The sequence below is a fragment of the Henckelia pumila genome, chromosome 4 (genome assembly GCF_033568475.1).
Source record: "Henckelia pumila isolate YLH828 chromosome 4, ASM3356847v2, whole genome shotgun sequence".
Lineage (NCBI taxonomy): Eukaryota > Viridiplantae > Streptophyta > Magnoliopsida > Lamiales > Gesneriaceae > Henckelia > Henckelia pumila.
Genome location: NC_133123.1, coordinates 106,339,056 through 106,355,302, shown reverse-complemented (window position 1 = coordinate 106,355,302; position 16,247 = coordinate 106,339,056). Strand labels below are relative to the sequence as shown.

Sequence of the window (16,247 nt, the reverse complement as noted above, 5' to 3'; positions counted from 1 at the left end):
CACCTTGCGACTCAAGGAGTCAGCGGTGAGATTAGCAGCCCTGGATGATATTTAATTTCGCACTCATAATTCTTCAGCAAATCCATCCAGCATCTTTGTCTCACATTCTGAGGACCATTCAAAATTTACGCCCTTGCAAGTAAGTTATGTCAGAGGTCGAGCTAGCTGCGAGAAATTTGCAATGAAATGGCGGTAATATCCTACCAGACCCAAAAAATTACAGATCTCAGCTACCGTCATCGGACGTGACCAATTCAATACATCATCAATTTTGCTAGGATCTACAACAACTCCATCCCTGGATATAATGTGGCCAAAAAATACCACCCGATCCAGCCAGAATTCACATTTACTCAACTTTGCGTATAATTGTTTCTCTCAAAGTGTTTGCAACACAATCCTCAGATGATACGCATGCTCATTCACATCACATGAATACACCAGAATGTCATCAATAAATACAAGTACAAACTTGTCTAGAAATTCTTGAAATAATCGATTCATTAGATCCATGAATACAGCCGGCGCATTAGTCAACCCAAATGGCATTACTAAGAACTCATAATTCCCATACCTGGTCCTGAATGTTGTCTTGGCTATATTCTGATCCCGAACTCGCATCTGGTGATATTTAGATCTCAAGTCAATCTTGGAGTAGACTGAAGTACCCTGTAACTGATCTAATAAATCATTTATACGAAGAAAGGGATCTTATTCTTGACGGTCACTTGATTCAATTGTCGATAATCAATGCAAAGTCGCATAGACCTATCTTCTTTTTCACAAAAAGAACTGGTTCTCCCCAAGGAGAAACACTGGGACGAATGTAACCTTTTCCCAAAAAATCGTGAAGCTGCTGTGAAACGACTTCGAGACTCTAAAATAGTTATTTAATTTAATAAAGAAAATACGGGATTTTTCAAAAAAATTTTCCATGACTCGTTTTAAAAACTAATAAAAGCCAACCTGTCATAGACAATAGTTCAACAAATGAAATAAACGCCTGGTAAATTTAATCCAAATACGATAATCATAAAAATCTAGAAAGGGGAGTTTGGCCCACCCAGTTGCGGAATAACCAACTGTTAAGGTTACATGACAAATATTCTAAAGCAGGAAAAACAGCTCCTGCAAACGACTGACATGGTATGAAATACTACGACTCATAAATGAAAACATCATAGTTTGCGGAACAACTAAAAGCACGTCGGTCAAGGGCCTGCACCACCAGTGACCTCCCCCTGGGGATCCTGCCCCTCAGCCTCCAAGTAGAAGTCATTACCTGAAAACAAATAAGTGGAGTGAGTCTAAAAGACTCAGCAAGAATATGGGAGGGAGGGGGGGGGGGGGATAACGAGTACGACGTAAATACAAGCACAAGCAGATTAAAAATAACTTGTACTAAAATAATTTTGTGCCCTTGACTTAAAATAAATGGTTTCTAAATGAAAGGAGTGAACATGAATGACACATATGCATGGCTAAATCAAACATAAATAATTGAATAAACTAATCTTAACATAGTCATAAATATTGAACTTAGATCCTTGAATTGTGACTCTGTGATTTTGATCATGATCATGGCTGCAGTGCACTATGCCGCAAGAAAATCAAGATAAAACCCAACCCAATCTTGCCCAGAATTGGTAAGTGAGGCCAAGATATCTCTCAACCCCACACAAACACATGCTAAGGTAAGGGAACCCATAATTTGGTAAGAAAAGCCAAAACGTCTTCCGACCCCATACATACACGTGAATAAATGTAGTCACAACCATCTCACTTCGTTCATAAAAAAATACTTTCCTTTCATACTTAAATATGGACTTAGCATGCTTATGTAGATAGTACGTGAATGTAAATATTACTCAATAATCATGTATATGACTCACACAAGGATGATCGGGATGGTGATTTAGGAACTAATGGAGAATTTAACCCATGAATTGCACTTACGACAAATTAGAGCGGTTTGCCCGTAAAATTAATAACTTGTCCGTTTATTACCCAAAAAGGATTCCTCTTGCAACTACTACACCATGACACTTAGAACTAAGAAGGGAGATCATCCCCTGGATTTATTTCCTATGCATTCTTTTTTCAAAAGAGCGGTTTCCGGGCAGCATCCCCTTAGCCTCAAATACATTTCTGCGTCTTAACAACTAAAAGACTAAAACTCGACCCAAACTTAATTGAATCGATTCTCGCTTGAACCAAAATATTCCCAACATCCTAGATTAATCCCGGACCTGAGCCCTTGGCCAAAACCCGAGTTTAACCCCTGCTTAAAAATCGATTTCTGGACAGCCCCTAAATTCACAAAATCTGCTCAAGTTCACTCCCTCATATCCAATCCAAATCCTGCCTATTTGTCCCTCAGCCCAAAACCACTATCTTAGAATCACAAACCAACTTCTAAGATCCCCAAAAGCACCCTAAAATTCACCATATCCCAGCCCAAGAGCAGCTCCACCAAGAAACCAAAAACCAATTCCTAAGTAGCTGGGCAGTTCGAAAACCTTCTATCCATGGCCACATTGCAATTTGACACATCCTAACGCTACCATGTGAACTACATATCATCCATGGTAGCTCTAAATCACCATCCAAATCAACCCACAAACATACAATATTTTCGAACCAAAACATAATGGAAAAAGGTTTGTAGAATTTCAGAAATCACATGGCATCAATAACTTCTCCATTTCAAAACTATAATATAATCAGTACTCATAGATAGGCACAATGTGAACATTTCACAAACACCTAAAATGCACAAACTTCACGGCCGAAACTTCAAGGAAATACAGGTCACTCGAGCTATACATATATATAGTTCGTTTCTAAGTAAAGCATGAAATGCAAGCATATAAATTCGATCATGAAGCATAATAAAGTATAGGAGACAAGAGAAGGAAACCCAAGTCCTTGCCTAGCTAAGAACACAAAAAAAATTCGAAAAGAAGATCAGTAGCTACAGCAGCCGATCGGAGTTGGGAAATCTGTGCAAGAACCGAGATGGAGATGAAGCTTAATCGCGCTCAAGATCCCGTCCGACTGATAAGGAATGATTTCCCAGAGAAGAAATTGAGACTAAAGGCTTAGTGATGATGAAGTGAAGAAGTCGATGCCTCCCATTGAAGAACAAGGAAAAATCTCAGTTGAGTAAGTGTGTGTGCGTGGGTTGTATGTGTTTAGAGTGTGGTGTGAGTTTTGTGTGTGGCTAGGGTTAAGTCTTTGGGTTCAAGTGCTAGAATAGGTAACCCTAGAAAAATGAGAGTGTAGGAATTTCAAAGATGGGGAAAAAAAAGAAACACACTACTAGAAAGTGCTAAACCCCACTAGCAATTAGGGCTACAAATTAAATCGCACAAAATAGAAAAATACGAGCTTAAAAATCCTAATTTAAAATATTAAATTCAATTTTACTAATCAGGAAATAAAATACTAATTATCGCAAAAGTTAAAAATTATAAATTCTAATGCGCGAAAAAATATAATATTTAGGCAATTAAAACAGAAATTAAAATAATTAAAATCGTAAATATTAAAGACTGATTTAGGCATGAAAATTAAATTAAAGAATTTTAGGCGTCACAATTCCTCCCTCCCGAATATGGAATTTCGTCCTCGAAATTCAAGACTTACCGAAGAGCTCTGGATAGCAAGTCCTGATATCCGTCTCTGCTTCCCAAGTGGCCTCTTCATCCGAATGGTTCTGCCATCTTACTTTGACCATCGGGATCGACTTGTTACGGAGTCTCTTCTCCTGTCTATCCAAAATCCGAAGGGGCCTCTCCTCATAAGTCATGTGAGGAGATAACTGAAGTGGTTCCAAACCGAGAACATGGGACGGATTTGAGACGTACTTACTCAACATCGATACGTAGAAGACGTTATGAACTCCATCAAGGTTAGGAGGCAAGGCCACCCTATAAGCCAACGCCCCCACTTTGTCCAATATCTCAAAGGTTCCTATAAACCTTTGTGCCAGCTTCCCTTTCTTCCCGAATCTCATTACACCCTTCATAGGAGCTACTCGAACAAACACATGGTCTCCCACCGAGAACTCCAAGTCTCTCCTCCTATGATCAGCGTAACTCTTCTGCCTGCTCTGTGCAGTTCTCATCATATCATGGATTTTGGCTACAACTTTGGCAGTCTGCTGAACAATCTCGGGTCCCAACTCTGACTTCTCACCAATCTCGATCCATAATACTAGTGATCTACACGGTCTCCCATAGAGTGCCTCGTAAAGCGCCATACCAATGTTGGCCTGATAGCTGTTGTTGTATGCAAATTTCACCAATGGTAACCTTGAATCCCAACTATCATGAAAGTCAATAACGCAAGCTATCAAAAGATCCTCTAGAATCTGAATCACCCTCTCGGACTGACCATCCGTCTGCGGGTGAAAGGCAGTGCAAAACAAAAGCTTTGTGCCCATGGCTGCATGAAGGCTCTTCCAAAAAGACAAAGTAAACCGCGGATCTTTATCAAACACTATGGAAACAGGAATGACATGAAGCCTGACTATCTCCCGGACATACAAATCCGCATACTGAGTCATAGAGAAATTCATCCTCACTGGCAAGAAATGTGCCGACTTAATGAGACGGTCAACAATAACCCAAATAGCATTTGAACCCCTCACTGTCCTGGGCAAACCAACAAAAAAATCCATGGTAATATTCTCCGATTTCCACTTGGGAATAGGGAGTGGCTTAAGCAATCCTGCTGGTCTTTGATGTTCTGCTTTGACCTGCTGGCATGTCAAGCATTCTGATACAAAATGGGCTATGTCACGCTTCATGCCTGGCCACCAATATAACTGCTGAAGGTCCCGATACATCTTCGTATTGCCTGGGTGAATAGAGTATGGCGATGTATGAGCCTCTGCCATGATAGTAACTAGCAGAGAATCACCTGAAGGCACCCAAAGTCGACCTCTAAACCTCACAATCCCATCTACCACTGAATACAACCCACTGTCTCTCTCGTCAGCTCTCTGTCTCCACTTAATCAACTTCTCATCAACTGCTTGAGCAACTTTAATATGGTCAAACAACGTAGTCTGCACTGACAAGACTGACAAACTAGGAGCTCTACCCTCGGCATAGAACTCTTGTAGTAACCCAGAACTCATTTTAAGATAATAATATGTTAAACATGATTAAGGGTTGGTAATTAATCAATTTCGGAGTGTTATTGGACTTCGGAAGAGAATTTGGGCTTTTGACTTTGGGCCGGATTGGAAGCTCCGAACCCAGATTGCAAGCTCCGATCCTAGTTACTTTGGAAGCTCAGCGGAAGCACCGAGATCGGAAGCTCCGATCCTGGAACGGACGTTCCGATCTCCGGCTGCTAGCTTTACCCGATGACTCAGCCACGAGTTTTGACAAGTGTTGATCGGAGGCAAGATCGGAAGCTCCGATCGTCGGATCGGACGTTCCGATCCCGACGTGTCATGCATGCAAGGCGTGAGCTAGATCGGAAGCTCCTATCCTGAGATCGGTGGTTCCGATCCTGGCCGAAAATTTTGCCTATAAATAGGGCTTCCTAGATTCATTTCTAAATACGAATTCCGAGTTTCCTTCTTCAGTTATATAGTGTGAGATATACACTTGAGGGCCCTATCGGTTATAATAGAGGTTCTGGAATAACCAAGTTGTGGTTTTAGTCATCCAGGACTAGCGTCTCCAAAGGGCTATCTACGGACGAAGGTATGGTCCGAGAATCTATTTAAGTTTTGGGAGTACTTATTATCTTACTTAAGGCTTATAGAATTTATGTAGTGATACGGTGAACTTTTGAATATAGGCTTGGAACCTAGGATCCTACTATACTTGAACTAGCCTAGAGGTACGTACACATTGACTGAGATTGCCAACGAGTATACATGTTTATATGTTGCATTTATTTGGCATTATTATATGGCATGATATATGATTTATCGCTTTCTATATTCATATTTCATGTGCATATACACGTTGAGCCTATACCTTGTTATACCTGTCTATAGAGCCGCTCAGCTCTATATTCGATAGTCTGTCACTGAGAGTACCGCGACGGCGGGGGCATTTATGTCTGTCTACTCTGGTGTACTAGACGAGTGTGGTTGCACCCAGAGGTTGATCCGTGCGGTGGCAGCACTCATGTGGCGCCGGTTCTGAGCATGACTTTTCAGATGACCCTTTACCAGTCATCATGTTACATGCATTATATACATATGTTTACTCATGTCTATATATTGGGCGTTAGCGCTCACGTCCTAGTTGTTATCTTGGACACCCTATTCTATGGGGCAGGTCGCAGGATGGACGGAGCTGGTAGTTCAAGGCAGGACTAGAGAGCAGGAGCCTTGAGGAGTCTATTATACAGCAGGATTCGATATAGCTGTATAATGTTTACTTTTAAGTTTTCGATATGGTTGTATCACTACAGATTTAAGCTTGGATTATGTTACTAAGCTGATATGTAAGACATCGAATTCCCAATTTCAGAATTATTCGAGTCAACACAACCAATTAACACGAAGCATGCAACCTAGAACAAGTTCTCATTCCCCAAAGAAAAGCTCATAATCAAAAATTGCATCTATGAACCAATTACATCAGCCTCAATTAAATTCTCTAAATATTACCTGTGATGAGTGTGGTATCAGGGTTGGCCTCCTCGGCCTGCATCACATAAACTCTCCCCTGAGTCAACGTCTTGCGCAATGGACAATTTGAAACCACGTGTCCTAGATTCTTGCACCGATAACAGACTCCGGCTCCTGCCAGATACTGTCCATGATGAGCACGATGTCAACTTGGGCATAAGGGTCTCTCCCCCGTATTGGGAGTAGAGGGTCTCGGTTCCTGTTGTCCCTGGAGTTGCTGAGCATGATGTCCCTGGGGCCTATGGGCTAGATGCCCCTGAGGTCTGAAGGGTCCCTGCTGACGCTGTGGCCCAGTGAATGGCTTCTTCCCATGCTGCTGCTACAGACCGTGAGATGGTAGCGGCCTTGGTAGCTCTTAGTCGTATCACGTCCAAATTAACCCAACTCAAATTAACTAAATAAACATGTAGTAGCGAGAGTAGAGATCGTTCCCACGAGGAAAGTGAAATTTATTTGTGTTTTTAAAAATACTTAAAATAATTAAAAGGGGTTTGTTGGATTTTATAAACTACTATGCAATAATTAAAATAAAGAAGATCAAATAAAGAACGAAACTTGGTATCGGTCGACTACACCCTTGAAATCATTCACTCGATCATCGATTCTCTAAAAATAATTAATTCTCATTAAATATTCACCATTAAAAATCTAATTCCTGTTCCACCTTAATTTTAGTTAATTAGAAAACAACATTCTAAATTAACCCTTACCAATAAATTAACCCAAATACCAGCGATCTAGATTTAAATCTATGGTAGCATTCATATGAGTGAAACTGATGAATCTAGACAACACATGCACTAGCGGATGTATTTAGCCTAGTCAATTGTTGTTCCTATGATTTAAAAAATTCAACAGCAGAAAATATTAATCATAGTTGCTTCACAAATTAGATGATTCAAACAATTACGGATTTGAATTCTAATTTAGCGGTAGATTGTACGAAAGAATTATCAGGTGATAAATCTAATAATCAAACACACAAGCATGAAATAAACCAGAAAAACTCTTCATACTCGATAAAAATCAAACAATGAAAATCTAAATCTCACAAGATAAATAAATTCAAGGGTTCGTCTTCCTCAACCAAGAATAAAAACAAGAAGAATTAAAATCTAAGAACAAGAAAGATAAAACCTAGCCGCCAGATGTTTCTTCTCTGTCTGTAGCCGTCCAATCTGATATATTTTTGAGTTCTAGATGATATTTTAAGTATAGAGTCCTTCCCAAGAAAGTTTCGTATTTAAAATATAAATTCCCGACTTTTTGTCTCGCCCGATCGATCGGTTAAAGTTGACGGATCGAGCGAGCATAAATCTGCCAACTTTTTGTCCAACTTTTATTTCTGCTCCCGCTAGATCGGTTAAATGTTGCGGATCGAGCGAGCAACTTTTTTTCCAGCGAGCAGCGATTCTGAAAAATTCATATCCAAAGATCTAGCCGTCGGATTGAGCTGAAATTTTGACAGCAGCTTCAAAACATCTTGAATTTCATTCGGAACGGTGGAGATTGGATTTGGAGCTTTCTAAAATTAAAAATGAGTTTTGGATCTTTGCTGTTCCGTAATTCTTATCTTATCTCGCTCTTTCCTTCAATCTTTAGCTCCTTTTCTTCACTTTTCCTATATCAAATCACATACAATTATTAGGAACTATAACATGAATTTAATCAATAAAAATACACCTAATCATCACAAATTAACTCAATAAAACATAGGAAAATACCATCACATTAAATTCCCCCTACTTAATCCTTGCTCGACCTCGAGCAACACAAAACCTAAACACAAATGAATAATGAAATCACAGCCTCAAAGTAGTTTTCACATACAAAACAAAATTATGAATACTCTCGATTTTCCATAATACACCATCAGTCAAGCGTGAACGTGTGTGTGTGTCATGTTATTCCAGCTACATGCAACTTCAAAAGAGTTAGTTTTAAGACCGTTCGCCGACCTATGACAAATCAGTGTGAGTATCCCCATCAAGAGCTCTTTCCTCCCAACAATCTTCAAACAAAAACACAACTCTCTTGAGATAAAATTATTCACCTCCAGATTTTGCACCCGGTATTACTTTAGCCCCAATAATTACCCGCTAACTTAGCTATAACTAAGACAGGATTAGAATTTCAATCCCCTCGTCTATAGCCCGGATGGAGCATCAACCCCATTTAATCCTCATACTTAGCCTTGAATTTAATATTTTAGGATTTCAATCCTTTCTATGCCCGGATTGAGTTGTATGTAAATTTTTTTTCTAGGTGCGCCCAAGATCGTTTATGTCAAGTCAAAAAGATCATCAGGTTTCAACAAAACACTATCAGGATCCACAAACACCTATTGTCGTGCAATGATCCAACATACACAAACATCATCTAATACATCGCTACAGTTCACTGGTTTAACATGTGTGCTTAAAATATTCACTAATCAACCTACTGTTTCTCATATCCAATCAAGAGAAAATTTTCATCAAAAATAATTTTAAAAAACTTCATCATCATAGGCTAGTGAATTTCATCAGTGATATTCATTGCTAACTATGAGCTCTAAATTTTTTTAAAAAATACGGCTAAATGCTCTAATTGACTGGCTAAGTCCTTTCCCCCATACTTAGAATCTTACATTGTCCCCTATGTAAGTCAAAATGCAAAATAAAAATATAAATAAAAACTGAAAATGAAAGTAAATACTCCCCTTGGGTTGCCTCCCAAGCAGCGCTTGATTTCCAGTCTTTAGCTTGACCCTCAGAAGCACTCCTCAAAGAGCGGCTGACGCCCAAAATAAGTGTCATATGACACCACAAATGGGTCTTTGTTGCATGTGCCCTCAATCTTGGCTAGATGTATACAGTTCAAGATTTTCACCTCAACAACACTCCAAAGTAGCTGGTAAACATGGGAAGAGAACACCTCCGTTGGCTCTCGAACGCCAACATCTTTTGAAATTGGTACTGATGGAAGAGAAGGATCTTGGAGATGTGTGTATGATAATACTATCGATGAGCTCATATCGATAGACTCTTGAACTCCGTCATCCTCAAACTCGAGTGGCAACATATTTCCATCATACGAAATTTCTTCCAGAACATCTTTCGACTGAGGTCCAATAAGAAGAGAAGACTCAAACACCCCTAAATCTTCAGTAGGAATTTATTCGCACTCCCAATCCTGGTTCTCTGAGTCATCATCATTAAACCAAATTGGATTGGTCACTGCTTGAGTATCTTGCTTCACTTCCTGTTCTTTGTGTTCATGGACGAGTGATCTCTTGATATTCTCTATGTGCTCCACAAGGTGACATCTACAATTTTTTAGATCTTCTACAGTTTCCACAGTCGATGCCACGAGCTTGCTCATTATATCCTCCAGCGGATGTAAGATCAATTGCGAACAACTTCCCTCCTCCTTTTGAAGCTCAAATGTTTGGTCTATAAAATTCGGGTATTGAGATTGCAAATACCGGTAATAGTCAAACTCTGCCATATCATCCAACAGGTGTCTCATGGTATCAGCATCTCGGAAAAATAATGATATACTGGTTGTGAAAGCTCCATCAATTAACCATTTTCTTGTCACTTCATCCAAACCATTAAGAAAATATGTAAGAAGAGAATAGTTAGAAAAATCATGATACCGGAAGATGGTCGCTAAATCTTTGAATCTCTCCCATGCTGCATAGAATGGCTCTCCGTGTTGCTGGATAAAACTTGCTAATACTTGTCGATTTGACATCTCGAAGTATCACACCGCAATAATCCCATTTCGCCTATGCAAAAATCTTTCTATTTCTGGGTCGTATGGAAATTCTTCTTCTTACGAAGATTCAACTGCACGCACTAACAAACCAGAGTAGCACTAGGAGGAATAATAAAAATAAAAAAAAACAAAAACACAAATAAATTAAACGCCTTTCCCCGGCAACGACGCGAAATTTTGGTAGCGCATAGTCGTATCACGCCCAAATTAACCCAACTCAGATTAACTAAATAAACATGTAGTAGCGAGAGTAGGGATCGTTCCCACGAGAAAAGTGAAATTTATTTGTGTTCTTAAAAATACTTAAAATAATTAAAAGGGGTTTGTTGGATTTTATAAACTACTATGCAATAATTAAAATAAAGAAGATCAAATAAAGAACGAGACTTGGTATCGGTCGACTACACCCTTGAAATCATTCACTCGATCATCGATTCTCTAAAAATAATTAATTCTCATTGAATATTCACTATTGAAAATCTAATTCCTGTTTCACCTTAATTTTAGTTAATTAGAAAACAGCATTCTAAATTAACCCTTACCAATAAATTAACCCAAATACCAGCGATCTAGATTTAAATCTAAGGTAGCATTCATATGAGTGAAACTGATGAATCTAGACAACAGATGCACCAGCGGATGTATTTGGCCTAGTAAATTGTTGTTCCTACGATTTAACAAATTCAACAGCAGAAAATATTAATCATAGTTGCTTCACAAATTAGATGATTCAAACAATTACGGATTTGAATTCTAATTTAGCGGTAGATTGTACGAAAGAATTATCAGGTGATGAATCTTGTAGTAGCCCGAACCCTAATTGAGTAATTAAGGATTAATGCTAATTAAATAAATTGGGGATTGGACGGATCGGAAGCTCCGAAGGGACGATCGGAAGCTCCGATCGGGATTGGAAGCTCCGATGAGGATCGGAGGCACCGATGATATTACGTCATCCATGACGTGTGGCTGGATCGGAAGCTCCGATCACCCCTATCCGGAGTCATCAAGTGATATTTTGACACGTGGCAGATCAAGATCTTCGGAAGCTCCGATGGCAGGATCGGACGTTCCGATCGAGGTTCGGACGTTCCGATCAAGGATCGGAAGTTCCGATCGTTGTCTATAAATAGAAGGCCGAGACTTCATTTCTCCTTGCCAATTCCGGATTTCCTCTCTATTTCTAGTTCTTTTGGAGCTGTTCTAGTCTTCTTTGGCTTGGTCCGGAGGTCGGAGAGGCGTTCGGTAGTCGTAGCGGAGTTGTGCCCAAGTTCTGGGGGCATCGACATCAAAGGGCTAACGACGGACGAAGGTATAGCTTTTGCTTCCTATAAATATTTAGGAGTATGAAATAGCTTAGTTAAGGCTTTTAGGGCACTATTATGATAGTAGTATCATTTGGCAGTGTAGAGCAGACTATAGGCGTGGACCTAGAGTTGGTAGAGCTTGCACTGTATTGAGGTACGAAAGTACTGTTCGAGATATCCTGACTGAGTATGCATGTATTATATGACTGCATGATTTATATGCCATGATATTATGCTGCATTCATTTGCATCTTGCTGTATCTCCTTCGAGATGTCTGTAGTAGGGTTGTACCCTATCCTGTTAGTGGATGGACTTCCATCGATTTGGGTCCGGCGTATCCACGGTTATCTCGGTATGGGAGCCACCTCCTGAAGCGACGGCACAGCGTGCTACATACCAGGGCCCGGTCTGTCTCTGTTATCTGATCCTTGACCTCGAGTCTATAGGGAGTTCACTTTGCATGCATGTATACTCATACTCTCGCACTGAGCGTTTTATGCTCACGTCTCGTACTCTGTATTTTCTGGACACCCTATTTCATGGGGCAGGTTTGCGATTGGACGAGGAGGGTGAATCCAGGAGGGGCTAGTCAGTGGTTGGCCAGCTGGAGCTTCGTCTAGGTTTTATTACTGTTGTTGGGTTTTATACAGCTATTCGATTTGGTTGTATATTGTTGGATAATTACAGATTCCTTTACTTGGGATTGTATAATGTTATTGGATTCCACAGTTTTATTCTGATATCTGTTTAATTAAGTTAATTGCATGCCTAAGTTCTGTTTAGTAGGTGATCCGTGTAAGGGTCACTACATTTATGGTATCAGAGCATGCAAAAGATTTCTTGGGATTTAGTCTCATCTTGAGGTATTTTTGTAGATGTCAAATTGTGACAACCAGAGTTCTCATGGCAGTGTTGGTGGGCGTTGGGGTGATGCCGACCGGGAGCCTCGTCGAGAACGGCGTCATCGTCATCATGACGACGAGCGTTTCACTGTGCGTCGAATCTTAGCTATGGGTCCTAAGCCCTTAGTTGGAGGTGAGTTTCCGGAGGATGCGAAGAACTGGTTAGACCGCATGGAGACGACTTTTCAGACTTTCCAATGCACCGATGAGCAGAAGGTGGAAACCCTTGGCTATCTTCTGGATGGGCGTGCGCGCAGGTGGTGGAGATTTACTTCTGCACCTTTTGTTGCGGCGAGAGGAGTGGCCACCTGGGCCGAGTTCCGCACAGCTTTCCAAAAGCGGTATTTTCCTCCTGCACTCCGTCAGTCGAAGGCAGGCGAGCTACTGAGTCTGCGACAGGGAGCCATGTCTATCGATGAGTATCAGCAGAGGTTCTTTGATCTGCTATCCTATTGCCCCGAGATTGCTGATAGCTCAGAGATGAAGTATAATCTGTTTCTTCAGGGCCTTAACCCTGAGATCCATGACCGTGTGGCGGTTGGCGACGACATGTCCTACGAGGGTTTGGTGAGCCGTTGTCATCAGGCAGAGGACAGCATTCGGCGAAACAGGTCTTTCTCTCAGTCGAGACCTGCTAGTTCTTTGGGTCCCCGTGCCCAAACTTTCAAGAAGTCTGGATCTTCTTCTTCCTCTGGTTCTAGGGGTGTTGTCCGTTTCGGTAAGAAGGACAAGTGTGATCACTGTCGGAAGTACCATCCATCCGACAAGTGCCGCAGGGCTTCTGGAGCTTGTTTCCGTTGTGGAGAGACTGGTCATGTCCGGAGGGATTGTCCATAGTCTGGGGGAGGCAGTTTTGGTTCTGGTTCAGGATCGGGTTCTCAGACTACCGTACAGCAGAGGTCGCAGGGACAGTCTGCTGGGAGTTCTCATTTGAGGCCACGAGCTTCTGGCCAGGTGTTTGCCCTGAGACATGATCAGGCTGTGGAGGAGAATGAGAAAGTCATCGCAGGTACATTTATGCTTTATGGTATACCTGCTCTTGTACTTATTGACACTGGTGCATCTCATTCCTTCATTTCTGCACGTTTTGTTAAGAGGCATAAGTTACCATGCATTGCGCTAGACGTAGTGATGTCTGTTTCTACTCCGACGGGCCAATCTGCTTTGGCTAAGCGTCTAGTGATGGGTTGCCCTATAGAGTTCGAAGGGAACGTTCTGTTGGCGAATCTCATGGTCCTGGCGATGGACGACTTTGATTGCATTCTGGGAATAGATGTGCTGACTACCTATCGAGCTTCAGTGGACTGCTATCAGAGATTAGTATGCTTTCATCCGGAAGGGAGTGAGAGTTGGTTTTTCTATGGTGAGGGAGCGCGACCCCCGATGCCTTTGGTACCAGCTTTGAGAGTCTGTCGAGCTCTGGAGTCTGGCGGGGAAGGCTACCTTATCTATGCAGTTGATTTGTCCGCTGAGAGTATTGGGATAGAGAACATTCCTGTTGTGGATGAATTTCCAGATGTGTTTCCTGATGAGATTCCGGGTTTTCCTCCTGCTAGGGAAGTCGAGTTTGACATAGAATTGATGCCGGGTACTTCGCCTATTTCTAGAGCACCGTATCATCTGGCTCCGTCAGAGATGCGTGAGTTGAAGAATCAGCTACAGGATCTTTTGGACAAGGGGTACATTCGTCCTAGTGTATCTCCTTGGGGAGCTCCTGTTCTCTTCGTGAAGAAGAAGGATGGGTCGATGCGGCTGTGCATTGACTATCGGCAGCTGAATCGAGTCACTGTGAAGAACAAGTATCCGTTGCCTCGTGTTGATGACTTGTTTGACCAGCTGCAGGGCACGTCAGTTTACTCCAAGATTGACTTGAGATCTGGGTATCATCAGTTGAGAGTCCGTGATCAGGACGTAGCCAAGACTGCATTCCGTACTCGCTATGGGCATTACGAGTTCCTAGTGATGCCATTTGGTTTGACTAATGCGCCGGCTATATTCATGGATCTGATGAACCGTGTCTTCAGGGAGTATTTGGACAAGTTTGTCGTGGTCTTCATTGACGACATCCTGATTTATTCGCGTAATACGGAAAAGCATGTTTCTCACTTGCGGTTGGTACTACAGACTCTTCGAGATGAGCAATTGTACGCCAAGCTGAGCAAGTGTGAGTTCTGGATGGATAGAGTGTTTTTTCTTGGCCATATCATATCCAGGGAGGGGATTTCTGTTGATCCAAGCAAGATTGAAGCGGTACTTAATTGGTCGCGTCCGACGACAGTTGCTGAGATCCGTAGTTTTCTGGGTCTAGCAGGGTATTATCGCCGCTTCATTCTGAACTTCTCTCAGTTAGCTCGACCGTTGACGCAGCTTACCCGCAAGGGTGTGGATTTCGAGTGGTCCTCCGAGTGTGAGGAGAATTTCCGTGAGCTTCGACGGCGGTTGACTTCTGCGCCGGTGTTGGCTTTACCGTCAGGATCTGGAGGGTATGTAGTTTACACGGATGCTTCTCTTCAGGGGTTAGGTTGTGTCCTGACTCAGAATGGGCATGTGATCGCATACGCTTCTAGACAGCTGAAGCTTCACGAGGACAACTACCCAGTCCATGATTTGGAATTGGCAGCCATTGTGTTCGCTTTGAAGATCTGGCGTCATTATCTTTATGGCGAGAAATTTGAGATCTTCACCGACCATAAGAGTCTCAAGTATTTGTTCACTCAGGCAGAATTGAACATGAGACAGAGACGTTGGATGGACTTGCTTAAGGACTATGATTGCGAGATTAAGTACCATCCGGGAGCTGCTAATCTCACCGCTGATGCTTTGAGTCGCAAGGTGCGACTATCCGCACTTCAGACTTGTTCGATGTCTAGTGCGATCAGTGACTGTTGTACTTCAGGTTATACCTTCAAGCATAAGAAAGGTATGCAGAGTATCCAGATGTTTGCGATATTATCTGAGCCAGCCTTGTATTCGCGGATCCGAGATGCTCAGATGTCTGATTCAAAGACCCAGCGTTTAGCTCGTCTAGCTAACGAGGGTAGCTCGTCTGGATTTCATTATCAGTCAGATGGCTTTTTGTGTTTGTCTGGTAGGCTTGTGATTCCGCAGGATGAAGAGTTGCGAGAGGAGATTTTATCTCAGGCACATTGCACTAAGTTGAGTATTCATCCTGGGAGCAACAAGATGTACAAGGATCTACGTACTCGTTTCTGGTGGAAGGGAATGAAACGCAGTGTCTATCAGTTTGTTTCGAGATGTTTGGTGTGTCAACAGGTCAAGGCAGAGCACCGACGACCTGGAGGATTGCTTCACAGTCTGCCTATTCCTGAATGGAAATGGGAGTTTATCACTATGGACTTTGTGACCCATTTGCCGGTATCCCCGAGGAAATGTGATGCTATCTGGGTTGTGGTGGACCGACTCACCAAGTCAGCGCATTCATTGCCTATAGCCGAGAGTACTCTGTGGATCGCATGGCACGGATGTACATTCAGGAGATCGTTCGACTTCATGGAGTGCCTGTGAGCATTGTCAGCGATCGGGACCCCAGGTTTACTTCTAGATTCTGGGGGAGTGTTCAGCGTGCGATGGGTACTACTCTTAGTTTGAGT

General features: G+C 42.0%; 1 non-coding gene across 1 annotated transcript; it reads left to right on the top strand.

Moving 5' to 3' along the window:
* The first annotated feature begins 10,292 nt into the window (after window positions 1-10,292).
* Window positions 10,293-10,397, top strand: LOC140870192 (small nucleolar RNA R71). The gene has a single exon (XR_012147165.1). It is a non-coding gene; the product is annotated as a small nucleolar RNA R71 (small nucleolar RNA).
* The last annotated feature ends 5,850 nt before the right edge of the window (window positions 10,398-16,247 follow it).